Source organism: Anabrus simplex, chromosome 1 (genome assembly GCF_040414725.1).
Source record: "Anabrus simplex isolate iqAnaSimp1 chromosome 1, ASM4041472v1, whole genome shotgun sequence".
Lineage (NCBI taxonomy): Eukaryota > Metazoa > Arthropoda > Insecta > Orthoptera > Tettigoniidae > Anabrus > Anabrus simplex.
Window position 1 is genome coordinate 236,110,083 of NC_090265.1, and position 23,067 is coordinate 236,133,149.

General features: G+C 38.0%; 1 long non-coding RNA gene across 1 annotated transcript; it reads left to right on the forward strand.

The window, feature by feature from the left end:
* The first annotated feature begins 5 nt into the window (after positions 1-5).
* LOC136886131 (uncharacterized) lies at positions 6-21,166 on the forward strand. The gene is made up of 3 exons (XR_010861705.2): positions 6-54; positions 7,634-7,723; positions 20,739-21,166. It is a non-coding gene; the product is annotated as an uncharacterized lncRNA (long non-coding RNA).
* The last annotated feature ends 1,901 nt before the right edge of the window (positions 21,167-23,067 follow it).

Sequence of the window (23,067 nt, forward strand, 5' to 3'; positions counted from 1 at the left end):
GGGGAGGAGGTGGTGGAGGAGGAGGAGGAAGAGGTGGAGATGGGAGGGGTGGTGGTAAGTATATAGTTGCTAGTGAATATACGAGGGCTGTAGTTGCATAATTACTGTTTACAATGTAAAATAGGAAAGTAATTAGCTAGAAGGAGTGGTAAATTTTCAAAACTAAACTGAGGATTTAAGCTATTAGACAATACACTGCATTTACTGTAGAGCAATCATGGTTATCAGCAGCAGCAACCTTATGCTGATGCAATTGGGTGTAGACAAATATGACTGTCTCCATTTCACTCATCTCTGTACCTCTCCTATCCATTACTATGTCTCAGTTCAGATCCCAATGCTCGTTTCATTTATTAATCCATCTAGATTGTTTTGGCATTCTTTCTTATAATATGTCCAAACAAGGTTAGCTCATTTTTCTCCACATTATGTCTCAACTTTTCCATCTGTTATTCTTTCTATATGTCTTAATTTCTTAATTTTTGCTCCTGCATTATTCATCCAACCTTGCTGCTTACTAGTTTTTTGTTTTGTTTTTTAAAATAGTAGGTATGTAAATGTGATTTGTACATCGTTTCTTGAGCCTTCATTACTATACCTTTGTTTCAGTAGATTCATGCTGTATAATACATAACACTCCAAAATCGTATCCCCTTGATGTTTCCCATATCTAATCTTGAATTCTCCTCTTAATTCACTTTGTAGGCATTTGAGATTTCCACAACTTCAATATTTTTGTTCACAGTTTACTGTTCCCTCTCCTCTAGTCACCACAATTGTCTTGCTTTTCTCCATATTGAATCTCTTTCCCCATTTTTCAGTATTTTAATTTTTTGTGTATTCTACATCATTTTTTACTTTTTTAACTCAAGTTCTTCAGTCTGCCAAAACTAATTTGTAATAAATAAATTTACAAGCTACCTGGAAAGGAAAACATATGATAAACAGAATTATACATGAAAAAAAAAAAAACTTAAAATAGAACGTTTTGATCATCATGATGATGAGGATAATGTATGGAAAAATATCATGAAAATGATCATACAGACAATATTTTTGTTTCATAAAAGAAACTTTACAAACAGAGAAGTATGGTATGACAAGGTAGCTCAATGGTTAGAACAAATCTCAAGAAGGAAAGTAGTCTTAATCGTGCGTGTCATTTTAGCTCTTTATTGGAGACTTGCTATTGCCTATCGTTTTGCTCATATAGATTCAGGAATTGTTTATAAATAGCATCACTGACATACTACTCTGTGTTGATCTGTTCACTTATGTAAGTTGGCATACTTGAATTAAAATTCCCTTCTGAAGACTTAAGCATCTCATCGAAGCAGCTTGTCTGGTTTGCTGACTGTTAAATTAACCTTCCCTTTTCAACTAGCTTTCAGTTTGGCACGCAGTCCTAGCTTTCTTGGTCTTAGCTGTCATACAGGTTGACGTATTCACAAAGACGCACACAAAATGCTGTCAGTTGTGTACCCTGTTTTATTCACAGATTATATTTACATCGACATACATGCACCAATAAGCTGCCATCATAACAAACACTACACGAAGAATCAGAAGAAGACTGCAACAGGTGCATGTCAACTACTAACCCAACAAAACCAATTCACATACTTGACTTCAAACACTTGCTTAACATGACTTCCACACAAGTCTCATTAAAACAACTCAACTCTCACTCACAAGACTGCCTCTTTATATATGTTGCCTGGCCAGGCTTCTAGAGGAATATGACATAACATATTTTTACAAGTCATTAATCTCATTTTTGGTCCGTATTGACAATAGTGAATACATACAATTTACAAAATATACATTTAATGTTAACCTAGTTCTAGTTCTAGGTTAACATTAAATGTATATTTTGTAAATTGTATGTTTGTAGTATTATTATTATTATTATTATTAATTATTATTATTATTATTATTATTCATTATTATTATTATTATTATTATTAATATTATTATTAGTAGGTTAACATTAAACGTATATTTTGTAAATTGTATGTATAACATATTTTCTCGTAAATTCAAGTCTCCAATAGCCTAGTTACAATGTAAAGAATTTTGTATAACTATTTTGTGCCAGAGATACGTTATTCTGGATATTACAGTGTGTTGCACAATGTTACATTGGATTATACATCATATGTATAGGTAATAATAAATTGTATACTATTAATTACATGTTCTTACATTAAACTCATATTAATAAATACGGCAGATGTTTCATGGCATAACTTAAAAATAATACAATCGTCCGTACATAACTATGTAAATAATAATAATAATAATATAAATGGATGTAAACACTTCATAGCTATACGTCACAAGTCATAATAATGATGATAATATTTACATTATTTACCCATGGTTAAAGAATATTGTTTCCAAGTTATATTAGTCTATTACACTTGCGTCACGATCAGGTTTGACCTTGCCCTAAGCAGGGTGGTGGTGGTGGTGATTATTGTTTTAAGAGGAAGTACAACTAGGCAATCATCCTATGCAGGGCCATGGTGACAAAAGAGTTAATAAAATAGCCTTATGTTGATGAAAGCTAATCTGGAAAGAGGCCTAAGAAAACTGGAAAGTTTCACAAGTGTGTTGCATACAAAGCAGGAAGGCTACCAGATGCCCAGACTGTTAATAGATCATTCAATTACAAGAGTACACCAGTAACTAACAGAACACATAGCTTGAAAAAAAAAAAATTCAGTAGACACCAATCATTCCATGGGTACACTGCTTACAACAGAGAATAATTTTCAGAAAGCCATATTTTCCTATGACAAACAATTAACGTAACCACTATATTGTTAACAATAGTACGAAGGCGTGCTTGCAGAATGATCTTTATCAAACTGGATTTGTGTGCCTTTGAACAGAGTCAACCGCTCTGTCAAATGAATACACCTGCACCAGTCTGCTCATTCACTGTTGGATAATTTATTTCCTGTTTAACCCTCTTGGAGCCAAGAGCCGATCTAGTCGGCCGCTCCCCATCAGCTGGAAGAGGCCAGAGCTCCGCCTCCACTCTACTACTGTAAAGTGCCAGGCCGTTTTCAGTGGAAATACACGTATTTTAAAATTCGCGTATATCTACCGGTGTATAGCAAATACCGGCATGAAATTTTCTACATATCGACTACGTAGAATAAGAAACTGGTTTGGAGAGATATAACGGGTCAAAGACCTTTTATTGTTGATTTATAGTTGTCGATAACGTTTATTTTGAGGAAGAGAAAAATATTTTCGCACTTTCTCTCTCAGTATCTACTTTGAAAAAATAATTTACGATACAAAAGAATATACGTAATTATGTATAATGTATTTCTAAATACAATTATAAAGAATAAATAATTTGAACGAGAAAAATAAAAACGTAAAAAATAAAAATTCAAACATATGTCACTAGTAAAAACAAGACAATTTTACTCACCGATAAAATTCGCGTGATACTGACAACAAATTTTCTATGTGCGGACAAGACAGTATTGAAATAATTCTGAATTATTAAATAAGTAAAAAGTAATAGTTGATATTATATTTTTTGTTTTCAGAAAAAAATAGTTTCTCGTTTTCGGTTGTAGTATATATTAGAAAAATCATTTTACAATACAACAGAATTTACGAAATTAAGAAATGTATGGCACTAAATCCCTGATTTGCTTTGACCTGCTAAGCGACCGCTGCTCAGTTCGGTACCTGCAGTTTACGAGGTGAATCATGGTCAGTGAGACAGATCCTCTCAGTAATTATTCTTGGTTTTCCAGACCGGGGTCCTCTCACCCTCAGATATCTCCTCAATTGCAATCACTTAGGGTCACTTAGATTGAGTGAACCTCGAACCAACCTTCAGGACTAGGCGAAAATTCTTGACCTGGGCGGGAATCGAACCCATGACCTCCGGGTGAAAGGCAGGCACGCTACATTGGCCCGTGGAGACCGGCATTTAGGTAATGATAGAGGGCTATATGTGACTATAAGGTTTAGCAGAGAGTGAGTGAAAAGTAAATTGAAGTGTGATATGGGCGGAAAATCAGACGGTAGGGCATGTTTAGGTCCAAGAACTTCCTTGAAGGAGACAGGAGGTTGAGGAATGTGGTCGGGTTCATTGGGACAAATTTCCACAAAATGTTCTCCAGAGACATCATCATCATCATATTCGTTATCACTAGTTTCATCTACCACCATATTCAGAGTAGCTTTAGTGCAGTTAGACACAATTAAACGTCTCTTCTTTAGCTGCGGTGATTCCGCGGACGTGTCTGGTATAATTTCATCGCTACTCTCTGAACTAAATTCCCTATCGCTATCCGATAAATCATCAGCGTTAACTTCGCACTGTTCTAAATACTGCATTAATTTATTGTCATCAATACCTGCTGAAAAATTATCACGTGAATAACATGCCATTTTCCTGTCACACATCCACTCACTGCAAGGAGCAATCTCTTACTGACCGGTTAGCGGTATTTGTAAACACAGGAAACGACTCTTGTGAAAGGTATAACACCCTCTTAGAACTGCCAAAGCAAGGCCAGGCACACAATAACGTGTAGCCCCTTTACTACAGGTTGTAACAAAAGTATGCACCCCACTATAGGTTGCCTCAAAATTACGTATATCACAGAATTTTAAGCCGGCCGATGTAATCGGCTCTGGCAACTTCCGACTGGATTGTTAACGGCCGACCAGATCGGCTCTGGCAATTTAAAGGGCGGAGCTCGCACTACCGCCTGGCACCAAGAGAGTTAAGGAGGCAATATCTCAAAAAGTATTAATTTGAAATACATCCCGTAAAATGCCTTTTCACTGTCATTAAATTTACTCACCTATGGGGTTGGTAATTTTCGTGAACTGTCTCAGGAATAATCTGCAAATATTTCATTGTTCCAAAAACAGTAAATTTGTTATATTCGAAGCCATCTCTCTTCAGTTTTGACAGAGTTAATTATAACTGTCAGGTTCTTCAGTCTGTCATTTTGAATAAATAAATTTATAAACTACCTGAAAAAAGAAAACATATGAAAACAGAGTTATACCTGAAAAAGAAATAATGTAATTATAAAAGAATGGCATGTTTCATTCTAGCATTCTATGCCAGAATGGAGAGAAGTGAAGACTTCATTAAGATAAGTTAAAAATTTGAAGTTTTAAGGATTTAAAAGAATTTAAACATAAATGTTTATACGTTTGTAAATATGTTTGAGTGTGATTTGATAGAATGATTTCTTTCAAGAATGAAACATGTTATTGTATTTTCATTAAGTTCCTTTTTCAGGTATAATTTTGTTACCATATGTTTTCTTTTTCAGGTAGTTTATAAGTGTAATTATTCAAAGTTTCAGCTGAGTGAATTACTTAACAGTTATGAAAACAGTGAAGATGAAAATCATACAAACACTATTGTGAGCTTTCGACTGGAGATAGACATATGCTTCTGGTTTCTTTTTATAGATCTGCGTAATATCTTAAAACCATTTCCTTACTTTTCTTGCTCTATCTGAAACTGTTAGAAAATGGTTAAACTTCCAAGGCCCCCCTGTGGGTGGGGAACGCAGATGAATTCACCCATGGTATCCCCTGCCTGTCATAAGAGGTGACTAAAAGGGGCGACCAAAGGATGATCCAATTAGAACCATGAGACTACTTGTAATTAGTACCATCACGCAGGGAACACAGTGGGTTGCATTTACTTGTGCGTACTACCACTATGTTAGGTACGCAATAGGTTTGTGATTAGTAGCAACAGCATATGAATCAGGATGTGGGGACTACAGTACCTGTGATTCGTACTCGTATATGAGCGACACCATGGTTCTGCCTTACCTATGCTCAGTTCCCACTATGTGAGGAATTTCACAGGATAGTACGAGTCCCTGTAGTTAGTCCACTCACTTGAGGAACGCCATAGGTTTGCGTTGTCTGTAAATAGTCCCGCAATGTGCGAAACACCATAGGTCTGGGTGTTACATGTGCGCATTACACTACCTGTGAATAGTACCATAATGTGTGGAATACCGTGAGTCTCCGCTACTTTTGTTTAGTACCGCAACATTACTTTCCTAGCAATAAATACCATTAAGAGGGGCCGATGACCTGGATTTTGGACCCGATTCGACTATATGCATAATCGATTCAGCATCGTGCTATAGAAGCAGTCCCTTGGTCAGTAATGCTATTGTTTTGTGCCAGCTTCTGTGCATGTGAGGCACTGTGGGTTGGATCCACTGATCGTTTTAAATTCATATCTATCCATCCATTCATTCTTCGTCCTCATGCTTTGAATTCTGGTTAGTGGAGGATTTTGGACTTTTAAGTTGTCACTTCATTTCGTCTCATTTCGTACCATTAGGGGCCGATGACCTCGATGTTAGGCCCCTTTAAACAACAAACATCATCATAATCATCATCAACATCATCATCATCATCATCATCAAACTTCCAAGGATCACAGTCAGACTTTTTTTTTTTTGCTGACTTGCTCTACATTTGCTTTTACTGCTTCATTTCAGTTAGCTCTGGAGTACAGTTTACAGCCTATTATTTAAGTTAAGAATACATCTAAATGTATACATCTACCAAATTTCACTGAAATATCTCCAGCCATTTCCAATTTTTGGTGGAACAATCTCACAGGCAAATTCCACTCCTACTCATAGCTACACAGATTGATCCACCAGCCCTTCGAAATTCATGAAGATATGCAATCAATCTATTGTAACACTGCTAGTCCTTAAGGATAATACTGCTCAGTTTGCTACCTACAGATCAACTAAGGTTAAGTTATGAGTAGGTTCCCACCTTCCAATACTTATCAATTTCTATATAATAGGTTTATTAATTACATAATATAAACCATATAATCTCTAGTACATGTTTCGTTCCGATTATGGAACATCTTCAGCTAAAAATTGACAAAATGGCAAGACAATTAAAATACATTGATGTTATGATGATACAAAAGCTAAAAGATATGATAAAATGGCATGAATATTAAAACATGTAATTATGATGATGAAATAAAGTTCATTCATGTTGGTTAAAAATTCAACAAGTCAGTGTTCAAATGACAAATTAGGCTTTGACCTTCCCAGGGGCACAGTTGCACGCAGATGTCTTTCCACACTCCGAAATGTTATGCCTGTCAGGTGTCGTCCATTCAGATATCGTTCTTGATACAGGCATTGTGCCTGGAATGCATTCTGTCTAGCTTCGTCATAGATGAGTAACATATCCACACATTTGTCAATGGAATACACTACGAAGGAGTGAATAAGCTTTGTGTTGTGTTGTGTTGTGTTGTGTTGTGACCTACCCTGAAGGAGGGGAGTTCACGGAGCTACATTCCTACCTGCTGCTGTGTGTTGTTATGGTTCTAATGGGCACACTTAGAACATGTACGACATACCTAACTGGAATGTTGGCTGCTTGTGTCCTGGCCGCAAGACCATCACCTCCTCACCCTCATTATGTAAATAGTTGGTTAATATAAACAATTGATCAAGGATAATTAAATTCAAGATCATTTAGTATGTTCACATATTTATGAAATGTTTTACCAGCTATAAACTCAACTGTATTCATAAAACTTTGCTTGTCTGTAATATATTTTCAGGGTTTGGTCATAAAGGAACAAAGCGCCCTGCTCCTTATACTGCTGGCGGTCCAAAGAAAGCAAGAAAGTGCTCTAATTGTCATCAAGAAGGTAAAGTTGATTTTCAGAATTCCTGCTAATGTCAGGGTCTCCTAGTTGAGTCTGACTCTCGTGTGTCAGACTCCTTTTGTCTTTTTATATGACTTTCCATGGTCAGCTTTTGTTCTCTTCTGTCCTCAATGCTATTAGATTTGTGACCTTAGAGGGATGTTCATTTTCATGCCCTTCATTGACACCTTTCTCTTGTCAGTACCTCCATTCTTCTCGGGATAGGACTTCTTCGTCTTTTTCTTAGGATGAGTGCTTTCAAAATTTCAACATTTAACGGCAGTTTTTATTTCTATTTGCACATTGTAATGATAACAAATCTATCGACATGATACTGTATAGGCTTTTGGGCTTATGCCGTGTCAAGCAAATAAGGTGAAATTCTTTACGTTTCGCAGAGAACTATGCTCTGAGTCATCAGAAGAAATCTCGACTGTCCACGAGAAAGGCTTCTTAAACAATGACTCTTTAAATTTAGATGTTATAATAGAAGTGAACTCCCCTCCTTCAGGGAAGGTCACAACACAAAGCTTATTCACTCCTTCGCAGTGTATTCCATTGACAAATGTGTCACACACTATTCACTGTGTGACAAATGTGTGGATATGTTACTCATCTATGGAGAAGCTAGACAGAATGCATTCCAGGCACAACAGGAGAAGTTTAAGGAACAGAAATTGTTATCACTGGGATACCATGTAAGAGCGATACTGACTGGAAGGTGATTTGGGATTTAAATGGGAATAATAGAGAGTTATCCAGGAATTAGTTTAAGACATGCTACAATGGTACAATTTCCACTTCTATTATAACGTCTAAATTTAAAGAGTTATTGTTTAAGAAGCCTTTCTCGTGGACAGTCAAGATTTTTTCTGATGATGCAGAGCACAGTTCTCTGTGAAACGTACAGAATTTCACCTTATTTTCTTGACACAGCATAAGCCCAAAAGCCTATACAGTATCATGTCTATAAGTACGGGCCGTAAAAGCATCAATGGCAACAATAACAAATCTGTCTATATTTATGTATTTAGTATAAGTACATGTCTATAGTTTCAGTTAGACTGCTGTTTGTAATTAGAACACATGTAAGTAGAATGTTTACCAGTTATACCTCACTTTACTGTCATGAAATCTGTTTGTAGAATATGGTATTTCAGTACAGTAAACCCTCACTAATTTAAAATTCGCAATAATTCGGACTGGTTTTCATCACAAAGTAACTTGACTTGACTTACATATTTCCTGTGGCTCCTTCAGGAGCATAGGGCTTCAATGAATTTTCGCCAGCGGACTCTGCTGCAGGCCCTCCGACGTAGTTCTCCCCAGGTTTTTCTTGCCTCACTTGCCTCTTCCAATACGGATCTCTTCCAGGTCTGCCGTGGTCGACCCCGCTTTTGCTGTCCCTGCGGATTCTATTCCAGGACTTGCTTCTCAGTGGCTCCATCCTGCTTTCTCACCGTGCGTCCTATCCACCTCCACTTCTGCTGTTTGATCTGATTTTCAATGGGTGTTTCCCCAGTCACTTCCCATAGATCTTCGTTACTAATCGTGTCCAGCCAATGAATGTTTAGGATCCTGCGCAAACACCGGTTTACAAAGGTTTGCAGCATCTTAGTAATTCCTTTAGTGACTTTCCAGGTCTCACATGCATAGAGGAGGACTGATTTGACGTTACTGTTGAATATCCTCAATTTAGTTTGTTGAGATATGGCACGGTTTTTCCACAGTGGATAGAGCTGCTCAAATGCCACATTAGCCTTCCTTATGCGTGACTTAACATCCTCTGTAGCCCTGCCTTGTTTATCTACCATACTTCCCAGGTAGCAAAATTAATCTACATTTTCAGTTTCCTGTCCAACTAGACAAAATCGTTCTTGGGTATTTGAGAACAGCCTCATGTCTTTGGTCTTACTGGAATTAATCTTGAGTCCTGTTTTCATGCCTCAGTTTCTAGTTCTTTGAGTTTCTCTTTCATATGCTGAAAGGTGTGTGTCAGCAAGCAAATATCGTCTGCGTAGTCCAGATCTTCCAGTCTCTCTAGCAGCCCCCACTGTAAACCCCTTCTTTTCTGCGTACACTTCCTCATTATATCATCTATCACCAGAAGGAAGATGATAGGTGACAGGACACACCCTTGCCTAACTCTGGAGGTCATTCCAAATGCTTCTGTTAGCTTGCCTTCATGAACCACCCGGCACTCATAGCCATTGTATGTCTCCTTAATCAGGTTGACTATCTTCTGTGGATCTGCGCTCGGATGGCCTTCATTTAAACCGCAGTGGTACGTATAAGTTAGGAAATTTGTTTGGAAGGGTAATAGGGAGGTACATTCAGGGAAACGGGATGGCCTAGGGAGCGGTGATAAGGGAACAGGGAACTGGAAATCAAGTAGGGATGACATAAAATTGTTAGTGCTGAACTGTAGAAGTATTGTAAAGAAAGGAATAGAATTAAGTAATTTAATAGATATATATTTACCAGATATTGTAATAGGAGTTGAATCATGGCTAAGAAATGATATAATGGATGCAGAAATTTTCTCACGGCACTGGAGTGTGTATCGTAGAGATAGGATAGGAAAGGTGGGAGGGGGAGTTTTCATTCTGGTGAAAGAAGAATTTGTAAGCTACGAAAAAGTTAAAGATGAGACTCATGAAATTCTAGGTGTAAGGCTCATTTCTAAAGATAATAGGCAACTTGATATATTTGGAGTGTACAGATCGGGAAAGGGTAGCACTGATACGGATTCGGAATTATTTGATAGGATAGTCAGCTATGTGGGAAACGACATGGAAAGAAATGTGATTGTAGCGGGAGATCTGAATTTGCCAGATGTAAATTGGGAAGGAAATGCGAACGACACGAAGCATGACCAACAAATGGCAAATAAGTTAATATGGGAAGGACAGCTGATTCAGAAAGTGATGGAACCAACCAGAGGGAAAAATATCCTGGATGTGGTGCTGATAAAACCAGATGAGCTCTATAGGGAAACTGAAGTAATAGATGGTATTAGTGACCATGAAGCTGTTTTTGTGGTAGTTAAAAATAAATGTGATAGAAAGGAAGGTCTTAAAAGTAGGACTGTTAGGCAGTACCATATGGCTGATAAAGCAGGTATGAGGCAGTTTCTAAAAAGTAACTATGATCGGTGGAAAACGGTAAATAAAAATGTAAACAGACTCTGGGATGGGTTTAAAGAAATTGTTGAGGAATGCGAAAACAGGTTTGTACCTTTAAGGGTGGTAGGGAATGGTAAAGACCCACCTTATTATAATAGAGAAATAAAGAGACTAAGAAGGAGGTGCAGACTGGAAAGAAATAGAGTTAGAAATGGCTGTGGAAGCAAGGAGAAATTGAAGGAACTTACTAGAAAATTGAATCTAGAAAAGAAGGCAGCTAAGGATAACATGATGGCAAGCATAATTGGCAGTCATACAAATTTTAGTGAAAAATGGAAGGGTATGTATAGGTATTTTAAGGCAGAAACAGGTTCCAAGAAGGACATTCCAGGAATAATTAATGAACAAGGGGAGTGTGTATGTGAGGATCTTCAAAAGGCAGAAGTATTCAGTCAGCAGTATGTAAAGATTGTTGGTTACAAGGATAATGTCGAGATAGAGGAAGAGACTAAGGCCAAAGAAGTAATAAAATTTACATATGATAACAATGACATTTACAATAAGATACAAAAGTTGAAAACTAGAAAAGCGGCTGGAATTGATCAGATTTCTGGGGATATACTAAAGACAATGGGTTGGAATGTAGTACCATATCTGAAGTACTTATTTGATTATTGTTTGGTCGAAGGAGCTATACCAGATGAATGGAGAGTTGCTATAGTAGCCCCTGTGTATAAAGGAAAGGGTGATAGACATAAAGCTGAAAATTACAGGCCAGTAAGTTTGACATGCATTGTATGTAAGCTTTGGGAAGGCATTCTTTCTGATTATATTAGACATGTTTGTGAAATTAATAACTGGTTCGACAGAAGGCAATTCGGTTTTAGGAAAGGTTATTCCACTGAAGCTCAACTTGTAGGATTCCAGCAAGATATAGCAGATATATTGGATTCTGGAGGTCAAATGGACTGTATCGCGATTGACATGTCTAAAGCATTTGATAGGGTGGATCATGGGAGACTACTGGCAAAAATGAGTGCAATTGGACTAGACAAAAGAGTGACTGAATGGGTTGCTATATTTCTAGAAAATAGATCTCAGAGAGTTAGAGTAGGTGAAGCTTTGTCTGACCCTGTAATAGTTGAGAGGGGAGTTCCTCAGGGCAGTGTTATCGGACCTTTATGTTTTCTTATATATATAAATGATATGAGTAAAGGAGTGGAATCGGAGGTAAGGCTTTTTGCGGATGATGTTATTCTGTATAGAGTGATAAATAAGTTACAAGATTGTGAGCAACTGCAACGTGACCTCGAAAATGTTGTGAGATGGACAGCAGGCAATGGTATGTTGATAAACGGGGCTAAAAGTCAGGTTGTGAGTTTCACAAATAGGAAAAGTCCTCTCAGTTTTAATTACTGCGTTGATGGGGTGAAAGTTCCTTTTGGGGATCATTGTAAGTATCTAGGTGTTAATATAAGGAAAGATCTTCACTGGGGTAATCACATAAATGGGATTGTAAATAAAGGGTACCGATCTCTGCACATGGTTATGAGGGTGTTTAGGGGTTGTAGTAAGGATGTAAAGGAGAGTGCATATAAGTCTCTGGTAAGACCCCAACTAGAGTATGGTTCCAGTGTATGGGACCCTCACCAGGATTACCTGATTCAAGAACTGGAAAAAATCCAAAGAAAAGCAGCTCGATTTGTTCTGGGTGATTTCCGACAAAAGAGTAGCGTTACAAAATGTTGCAATGTTTGGGTTGGGAAGAATTGAGAGAAAGAAGAAGAGCTGCTCGACTAAGTGGTATGTTCCGAGCTGTCAGCGGAGAGATGGCGTGGAATGACATTAGTAGACGAATAGGTTTGAATGGCGTTTATAAAAGTAGGAAAGATCACGATATGAAGATAAAGTTGGAATTCAAGAGGACAAACTGGGGCAAATATTCATTTATAGGAAGGGGAGTTAGGGATTGGAATAACTTACCAAGGGAGATGTTCAATAAATTTCCAATTTCTTTGAAATCATTTCGGAAAAGGCTAGGAAAGCAACAGATAGGGAATCTGCCACCTGGGCGACTGCCCTAAATGCAGATCAGTATTGATTGATTTGATTGATTCTATATTTCAGTAACAGGCACCACATGACGTCCCTGTCATCTGAGTCGAAAGCCTTCTCAAAGTCCACAGAGAGCATATACGTATTAGAGTTCCATTCACAACTCTGCTCAGTGATGATCCGAAGAGTGTTGATCGAGTCTACATAACTACAACTCTCTCGGAAGCCAGTTACTTATGTCTACCTTTTTAGGCAGCTTAACTATGAGCCCGTTCTTCCATTCCTTTGGCATCTTTTCCTCTTGCCAAATTTTCTTGAATAAGATATATAATGCTGCAGCCGTTACATCTATTTCAACTTTTAAGGCTTCAGGTGGAATGTTGTCTAGCCCAGGAGACTTCCCGCTTTTAATCTGTTTAAGTGCTTTTCTAATCTCTTCCATCGAAGGCTCATCAACACGGATGTGAGCATCACCGTCCCATTCCTCTTCTTCGACTTCATCTTCCTGATCATTTCCTCGGTTGAGTATTTCCTCAAAATGCTCTTTCCATCTAGCTAATTGTTCATGTTCTCTAGTAAGCATAGTCCCTCCTTTACTACGAGTGGGACGCTTCTGCCTATAACTCCTCTCGGATAATGTCCTCGTTATCTGATACAGTTCCTTCACATCACCTTTATTTGTGGCTATTTCAGCTTGGCTTGCGTATTCTTTGACCTGCCTACGTCAGTCATTGCGAGCACTCCTCTTTACTTGTCTGCCTAACTCACTGTATTTCTTCTCAAGTTCTTTTAATATGCCGTGTCCTAGAGTTGAGGATAAGTTGCTTCGTTTCCCTACGCTGTTTAATCTTCTCCCATGTCTCTTCTGACATCCAGTCTTTCTTCAGCAACTCTCTATGACCTAATGCCTCTTCGCAGGTCTCTGTTAAAGTCTCTTTAATGGCTCCCCATGTTTCCTTTACTCCTTCAATTGCTTCTAGATCTAGGACTACAAACCGGTTTTTCAACTGTAACTTAACGTTTTCTACTATCGGTTCCTTCTTCAGCTTGCCAGTGTCATAAAGTCTACTTCACCTCTGGAAAATTCTTGTGTTTGCTGATATCTTAAACTTAAAGCAAGCCATCACCAAGTGATGATCAGATCCAACATCCGCTCCTCTCTTATTTCTCACATCGTGAAGCGAGCCCCTCCATTTACGACTTACTACCACATGATCAGTTTGATTCTCTGTGCGATGGTCGGGTAACACCCATGTGACTTTATGACACTCCTTATGTGGGAAAAGCATCCCTCCAATAACCAGATCATGTTCTGCACACAAGTTAATGAATGATTTGCCGTTCTCGTTTCGCTCACCAAGCCCATGCTTTCCCATAATGTGTTCCACTCCTTCATAATCTTTTCCCACTTTTGCATTAAAGTCTCCCATGAGCAGGACAACTTCTTTCCGTTTTATTTTCTTTAAAACGCCTGATAATGCTGCATAGAATTCCTGCTTCACTGTCTCTTCAGACGGCTCGGTTGGGGCATAACACTGCACTACGCAGATATTGCGTATGTTACTCTGAAAACGAGCTATGATAATTCGCTCTGATATAGGGTGCCATTCCAGAAGTCCCTGCTTTGCTCTCTTGCTCAGTAACAGTCCAACACCGTCCCTTGCAATCTCTCTATGTTCTCGCCCTGAGTACAAGAGGGTCATTCCATTCCGGCACTTCATTTCTCCAAAGTCATCCCACCTCACTTCACTTAAACCAAGAAAATCCAGTCGCTAATTTTCCATTTCTCTGATGATCTGTTTCAGCTCCCCAGGTTCTCTCATTGTACGAACATTCCAACATCCAAATCGTGTTACCTGTTTCGCGCTAAAGGTCGTCAGCGTTTTGTCCGCCCGGCGACTTATTGGCCCATAAACTCCGAGTGCCTTGGTGGGGCTGCCACCTTAAGGCCAAAGCACTGGCCCTTACACGGGTGTTGGTGTATATACTGAAGAAAGAGCATTTCCTTTCATCTTCTTAACAGTGTATACTTCGGTTATACCGCCGGTACTCGGTCGCCATTGATCCAGTCTGTGATAACAGGGAGCACCACGAGAAGGTTGGGTTTGACATTTGGCTGAGAGAGGCTATGTATTACGTATCATCAGCCCTTGCTCCCTATCACAAAGTAAAACGCTACAATACTGTATCAGGCATCATTCACGCAGATGTTGAGGGAAGTAGAAGGGAAGGAGGAGGAAAAGGAGAAGGTGGTAATTTTCCATGTTGGTCCCAACAACATAAGGTAAGCAGGAATAGGTACTGATATAGTTGGGGATGTGTGAGATCTGGTTAATGCAGCAAGGAGAAGTTTAATGAGCAGAAATTGGTATCACTGGGATACCATGTAAGAGCGATACTGACTGGAAGGTGATTGGGGATTTAAATGGGAATAATAGAGTGTTATCCAGGAATTAGGTTAAGGCACATGTTGAGGAAAGTATAAAGGAACGAGGAGGGTAAGGGGAAGGTGGTAATTTTCCATCTTGGTACTAACATTTCGTCAATAATAATATTAATAATAATAATAATAATAACAACAACAACAAGAACAACAAATATCTCAGGTCAGGGGTGTATAAAATTAGTTGTCAGTCCTACAAAACATCCTGTAAAGTAAGGGACATTAAATGCTATTAGATATAACCATTTCTCAGCCACAAGTATACATATGAAGGAATCCAACCACAATTACACGTCAGTTGAACGAGATTTAAAGGTTATGAGATCCTCTCTTACATTATTGGGTTTATTATGCCCATAAATTTTCCGTAACTCATTTTCAGACACACTGTATATATTTTATCTATTAATGTTAAGTTTTATGTTATATTCATTTATCTGTACTCATGTTATATTGTGCGTATGTCGTATCTACATATGCATGGATATGTTCATGTGTCCGTATCTCTTTGATAAGGGTTCATTTTTTGGCAATTAAAAAGGAATGTTTCTGTCATTGTTTTAAGAAAGTAAGGCAGACGTTTTAAAAAGTAAGTAAGTCAGAATTTCAAAAGATAAGAAAGAAAGGTAATTGTGTAGAAGACTACACGTGTAGAGTAACCAAAGGCTCTAACTTTTACAGTATCATTAGACACCTACTATGGGATGAGAAGGCCCCACAAAGAACAAAAATGACCCTGTACAAGTCATATTTCATTTCCATCCTTACATATTCTCTGGAAACCTGCACACTAACATCAAAGGATTGTAGTAGGATTCAAGCCTGTGAAATGAAATTTCTTAGAACTGCCCTCCAAAAGACCCGACTTGATCATGTGAAAAATGATGAGATCCGATCTAACCTAGGTCTAAATGAATCGATGGAGGAAAGAGGTCATCTAGACTTAAATGGTTTGGGCATGTTAAACGAATGAATACCACAAGGTTACCATGTACTTATTTGGAAAAGAGAATAACAGGTAGAAGACCAGCTGGAAGATGAAGAAGAAGAAGATGGATGGACCAACTGAGGGAAGACGTGGAGAGAAGAGGATGGAATTGGGAATCTGTCTTGGACAACGAAATGTTTTCGAATAGGCAGCTTTGGAAGACGCTCGTTTTCAAACACCATACCCGGCTCGCTGGAAGGGCAAACTGATGATGATGATGACTACATGTGTAATGAAGAATGATGTAATAGATCGTAGTCTAAGAGAAGATATAAAGCCAAGTGGATGAATCTTCGGTAAATGTAATAGAAAAGGAAAATTGTGCGGAAGGATACTTACACATGATACGATAATTTAATAGATACCACTGGCAAGCCAGACAGCATTACAAGTTTGTAACTTGATAAAATGTTGTAACTTGATAAAATATTAATGAAATTTTTGATGATTGAGCTTCCTGAATTTGATTTAGCTATCTCATTCGGAAGCTATATTTTTGGTCATGTTTGTAACTTGTTCATCCAAGTATTTTAAAGGAATATAAAATTGTATACAAAGCTTATTAGCATGAACATGGATGGTTTGTCTGAATTGACCAAGCTCGATAGCTGCAGTCGTTTGAGTGCAGCCAGTATCCAGTATTCAGGAGATAGTGGGTTCGAACCCATGGTTTTCTGTGGTTTCCCATTTTCACACCAGGCAAATGTTGGGGCTTTACCATAATTAAGGCCAAAGCTGCTTTCTTCGCACTCCTAGCCATTTCCTGTCCCATCATCGCCATAAGACCTATCTGTGTCGGTGCGATGTAAAGCAACTTGTAAAAAAAAAAAATGGAAAAAATTGTCTGAATTGATGTTTAGAAGACTAATGGGATAAACTTTTAACTCATTGAAGGAACTGTGCAAGTGATGCAACAAGGAGGAGTTTAACTGTGTGAATGAGGAAAGTTCAGTACATTCAGTGTTTTAATATTTTATACTGAAAATACATTTTGAAAGGTGAAGAGAAAAATGAAAATATATTTCAATATTAAGTGGGATTGCCAAATGAAACTTTCATAATAAGATGAAGAAAAAAAAGAATAAGATTGCCGTAAGAAAGGTATTTTTTTATAACGGCAGGTGGCTATAGAATGGTACATTTGTTTGGATTTGTGGTCATTATATAGCAGAAAACTGAAATCTTTGAATATCAGTTGGGAGTCAGGTTCTTGGTGGCGTAAGTTTCTTAACGCTTATATTGAGAAAACTTCAAAACTATTATTATTTCAGATACTGTAACTTAATGTATATGATTCTGGAGCAAGACAAGGTATGTTTATAATTAATAATTGAGTTGCCAAGATGCAAAGAGCCTTAAGTCCACAAAAAATGAAAATTGAAATAAGACCACCGTTTCCTTCTTCACATCATTTAGCATTGATTAACACTAGCGTAGAGCTTCAAAATGCCTTCTACATTGCTTATTTTGTAGGTTAAAAACCATGGGCTGCTGCAGAGACTTGTATGTCCACTGCCAAGCTTGCTGCATAGACCCTTATTTCCAGTCACTAAAGAGAGATACAAGTACCTACCATTATGTCCACATCCATTATGTCCATTTCCACTAGTGGAAATGCAGCCACCACCATTATATCCACAAAAGTTATTATCGCTCCTGTTCTTGAAATTCATGACCAAATCAATAGAAAGCAAATACATACATACATACATACATACATACATACATACATACATACATACATACATACATACATACATACATACATACATACATACATACATACATACATACATAATTATAGACCGTTATGCCTTTCAGCGTTCAGTCTGCAAGCCTCTGTGAATTTACTAAACGTCGCTACAATCCTCTATTTGCAACTAGTGCTGTGGCCTCATCATATTCTATACCCCTTATCTTTAAATCGTTAGAAACTGAGTCGAACCATCGTCATCTTAGTCTCCCTCTACTTCTCTTACCCTCCATAACAGAGTCCGTTATTCTACTGGGTAATCTATCCTCCTCGATTCGCCTCACATGACCCCACCACCAAAGCTCGTTTATACACACACCTTCATCCATAGAGTTCATTCCTACTTAGCCTTAATCTCCTCATTCCGAGTGCCATTGTTCCCACCTGTTTGTAACAGCAACCACTCTTGCTACTTTCATGTCTGTTACTTCTAACTTAAGATATCCTGAGTCCACCCAGCGTTCGCTCCCGTAAAGCAAATTTTGTGTGAAAACAGACCGATGTAAAGATAGTTTTATCCGGGAGCTGACTTCCTTCTACAGAATACTGTTGATAGCAACTGCAAGCTCACTGAATTAACTTTATTGCACCTTGATTCAATCTCACTTACTATATTACCATTCTAGGAGGAAACACATCCTAGATACTTGAAATTATCTATCTGTTCCAGCTTTGTATCACCAATCTGACATTCAATTCTCTTGGATTTCTTACCTACTGACATCAATTTAGTCTTCAAAAGGCTAATTTTCATACCATACTCATTGCATCTATTTTCAAGTTCCAAGATATTAGACTGAAAGCTTTCGGCACAATCTGCCATTAAGACCAAGTCGTCAGCATAGGCCAGGCTGCTTACTACATTTCCACCTAACTGTATCCCTCCCTGCCACTTTATACGTTTCAGCAGATGATCCATGTAAACTACGAACAACAAAGATGACAGATTACAGCCTTGCCTAACCCCTGTAAGTACCCTGAACCAAGAACTCATTCTACCATCAATTCTCACTGCAGCCCAATTGTCAACATAAATGTCCCTGATTGATTTTAATAATCTAACCGTAATCCCATAGTCCCCCAGTATGGTGAACATTTTTTCCCTCAGTACCCTGTCATATACTCTTATACAGCCTGACGCTGGCTAGTGCATACCGTGGAGGTGTGCTAGGTACCAACTGATGAGCCCAACTGAGCACACGGGAGCGAAAAGCTGGCAGCCAGGAATGAGTTAGCTGGAAAATTTATAATGTCCAGTAATGGACCATTTATATTGGTATTATAAATTTACTCATTTGGGACAAATATTTCAGATTCCCTACAGGAATCAACATCTATATCAAATGGAACAATACATTCAAAAATTTTGGACTGAAGATGAGCAAATCAAAGACAGTGGAAATGACCATCAATAGGGAAGAGACAAGCTCAAATATATTTCTGGAAAGATTAAAAATCAAATCACCTTCCCACTTCAAGTAGCTCGGAAGCACAATCTCAAAAGAAAACACTGTTAGGTAGGAAATACTCGTTAGGACACAGAAAGCATCAAACTTCTACAGTCAAGTCAGAAATCTTCTCTGGGACTGCAAAATACCACAAAAAGCGAAAACAGTCATGTACCACACTTATTTCGTACCAATCCTCACGTTGGTTTATAGACATGAACCCTACTAAACAAAGAATGAGGTAGAATCCAAGCAACTGAAATGAGATTCATTAGAATCATGAACCAGACTACCAGAAAGGACAAGATCAGAAATGAAGTGAATAGGAAAGTAGCTGGTATCAAGGTTCCTATTACCAGTGTCATAAAGAAATACAGACTTCAGTGAGAATGCCAGAAAATATTTTGACCTTAGTCTCATAGGAAAAAGACCACAGGGACGACCAAGAAAACGCTGGATAGAGACTGTAAGATCAGATGTAGAGGAGAGAGGACACAAATGTGAGGATGTATTGGAACAGAAGATGTGTGAAGACAGAAGGAGATGGCAAGCTCTTGTACACCACACCTGGGAAATGGAGTTGGGAAATGATGATGATTGGTATACCTGAGATGCACCTAGAAGACAATTTTGAATAGGTATCTGGATACTTTTGATCATATAGTGTATTCAAAATATTAAGAAATGTGTATTATTAACTGAAGTTTGAAAGGTTTCTATGTGTTTTGATGTACATATTAAAACATTTAGGTTTAGTCATAATTACTGCATAATACATTGAGTTTATATGTTCCAAGCCCTTAACATGAACAACAACTACAACTCGGCATGGGACTTTTTCGTTAAATGTTTTAACTTTATCGTCACACTCCAGTCAGAACATTTTTATAATAGATGAATATGAACAAAAAGATTAAGACATTAGGGTTGAAATAAAAGCATTATTAAGCACAGAATGTGTTTGTAGGAAACAGCCTTTTCACATTTTTGCTGTTAAAAGGTTGACACTGAAAGGCCTTGTTTCTAACCAATCACATCGTTATTAATAATCATCATAATCATCATCATCTGCAGTTTACAGCTGTTGGCCAGGTCTGCTTATCGTTATTAATAACAGATCTTATTATTACATCACAGAATGTGGACTGATCAGTCAGTGGATATCTCATTTGATTGGTATTGTTAATCTTTCATTATCTTTTTCAGGTCACAACAAGAAGAACTGTCCCAGAAATGAATTATGAAAATGAGTTCCTAAAAGTTGTGAAAACAGTCTTAATTTGGTATACAGACTAAATGGATCTGTTCATCCATGTGATACAAACCAAATGGACTTTAAAGAACCCTTCTGTGTCAGAAACTACAAGTTCTCAGCGAGAAGAAAATGAAGGGTGGAAAATGTCCACTGGACATATAGCAGAGTATTTTGTTCAGTGTACAAGTTGCAAAACTGTGCCAATGTGATGGGCTAGGTGATTAAACTGGTTGTAGTTGCCAAGTTCATCCTAAGAGGTTCAAAACTGAATACTTGTGGAATTTTATCCAACACCTCCAGTTTCTTGCTGGCTTGTAATTTTCAAAAGTGTGTTCAGGAATGAAGCCCCTTCAACCTAATTAGGGTTTTCAGCTTCTTTTTTTTTTTTTCTTTTTTTTCTTTTTTTTTTAAATACACCCATGTCCTGTGAGTATTTCAAAGGCACTCCGTCATTCATATAATACTTCAAATTTTTGGTAGAATTTCCCCACATGGTAGTGGTTGATACCATGTATATTTATCTACGTTCCAGCTAGTCACTACAAGAATAACTACGAAGTCCAGAAGTTATTTAAATCTTCGAGTTTTATTAGTATTCATTATTGACTTGGTGATGTCGGATCAGAGATGCCAACGTGAGCAAGGCCTATTAATAATACTTCCTTGGATGTCACTCATAAATCCCATAAGCAAGGGAAAGCTCAGCTGAACAAATAGAAAATGTAGACCATATCAGTAAAAGTCTTTGTATTTACAATTGCACTTTTTTTCTTTTTTTGTGTGTGTGTGTGTGTGTGTGTGTGTGTGTGTGTGTGTGTGTGTGTGTGTGTGTGTGTGTGTGTGTGTGGTGGAGTTTTTTTTTTTACATTACACCAACACAGACAACACAGATAGGTCTTATGGTGACGATGGGACGGGAAAGCAGAAATCGGCTGTGGCCTTAATTAAGGTACATTTGCCTAGTGTGAAAATGGGAAACGATGGAAAACCATCTCCAGGGCTGTCGACAGTGGGGTTCAAACCCACTATCTCCCGGATGCAAGCTCACAGCTGTGCGCCCTAACCGCACGGCCAACTCACCCGATGTGTGTGGCCTTTTTATTATTATTTAGAAACTACCATATGCAACCATCAGTCACTACTTCAAACTTGGCAATTTTTCTCAATAAATTACATTTTGCTTCTTCGACAACGGCAAGGTCCATTAATCTCACCACAATTATCTGTACTGTAGCTTTCTGCAAAATAATTTGTTGTGAAACAATTTATAAGCAACAAGCAACTGATCTGCATTTAGGGAAGTCACCCAAGTGGCAGATTTCATTTCAGTTGTTTACTGAGATTTTTCTTTGAAAATTTCAAAGAAGTTGGAGATTTATTGATTATTTCCCTTCATAAATTATTCCAATCCCTAACTCCTCTTCCTATAAATGAATATTTGCCCCAATTTGACCACTTGAATTCCAATTTATCTTCATATTTTGATCTTTTCTTCTTTTAAAAAACTACTATTTAACCTTATTTCATCTACTGTCATTTCACGCCATCTCTCCACTGACAGCTCAGAACATACTGCTTAGTCGAGCACCTTGTCTCCTTGCTGCCATGTCTTCCCAGCCCAAAGTTTGCAACATTTTTATAATGCTACCCTTTTCTTGGAAATCACCCAGTACAAATCCTGCTGCTTTTCTTTGTATTTTTTCCCAGTTCATGAATAAATTTATCTTGGTGAGGGTCCATAACACTGGAACCGTACTCTGATTGTGGTCTTACCAGTGGCTTATATGCCCACTCCTTTACATCCTTACTACAAAGGGGGATCAAATATAAATGGGACTTTATTTTTTATTTAAATTCATTTATTGAAAAACACAAGGCAATTACAATTTATTTTTCCACATAGTTTCCTGGTTTGGAAATGCATTTGTCCCAGCGTATGGGCAGCTTTTTGATGCCCTCATTGTATAAAGAACAGGGTCGTGTCATCAGCCAGTTGCACACAAAGTCTTCCACACTCGTCATCTTCAAATCATTGCCCTTCTAGAGCTTCTTTAAGTGGTCTGAACAAATGGAAATTGCAGGGTGATAAATCCGGACAGTAAGAAGGAAGATCAGGTGTAGTCCAGTACATTTCCTGTAGCGTGGAGAAAGTTAGAGCTGCAGTATGGAGCCGCGCCTTGTCGTGGAGGAGGGTGACCTGTCGAATCGGTTGGTCTCATCGTTTGCGGCGATATGCAACCCTTGCTTTGTTCAGTAGCTCGCAGTAATAAGCAGCAATTG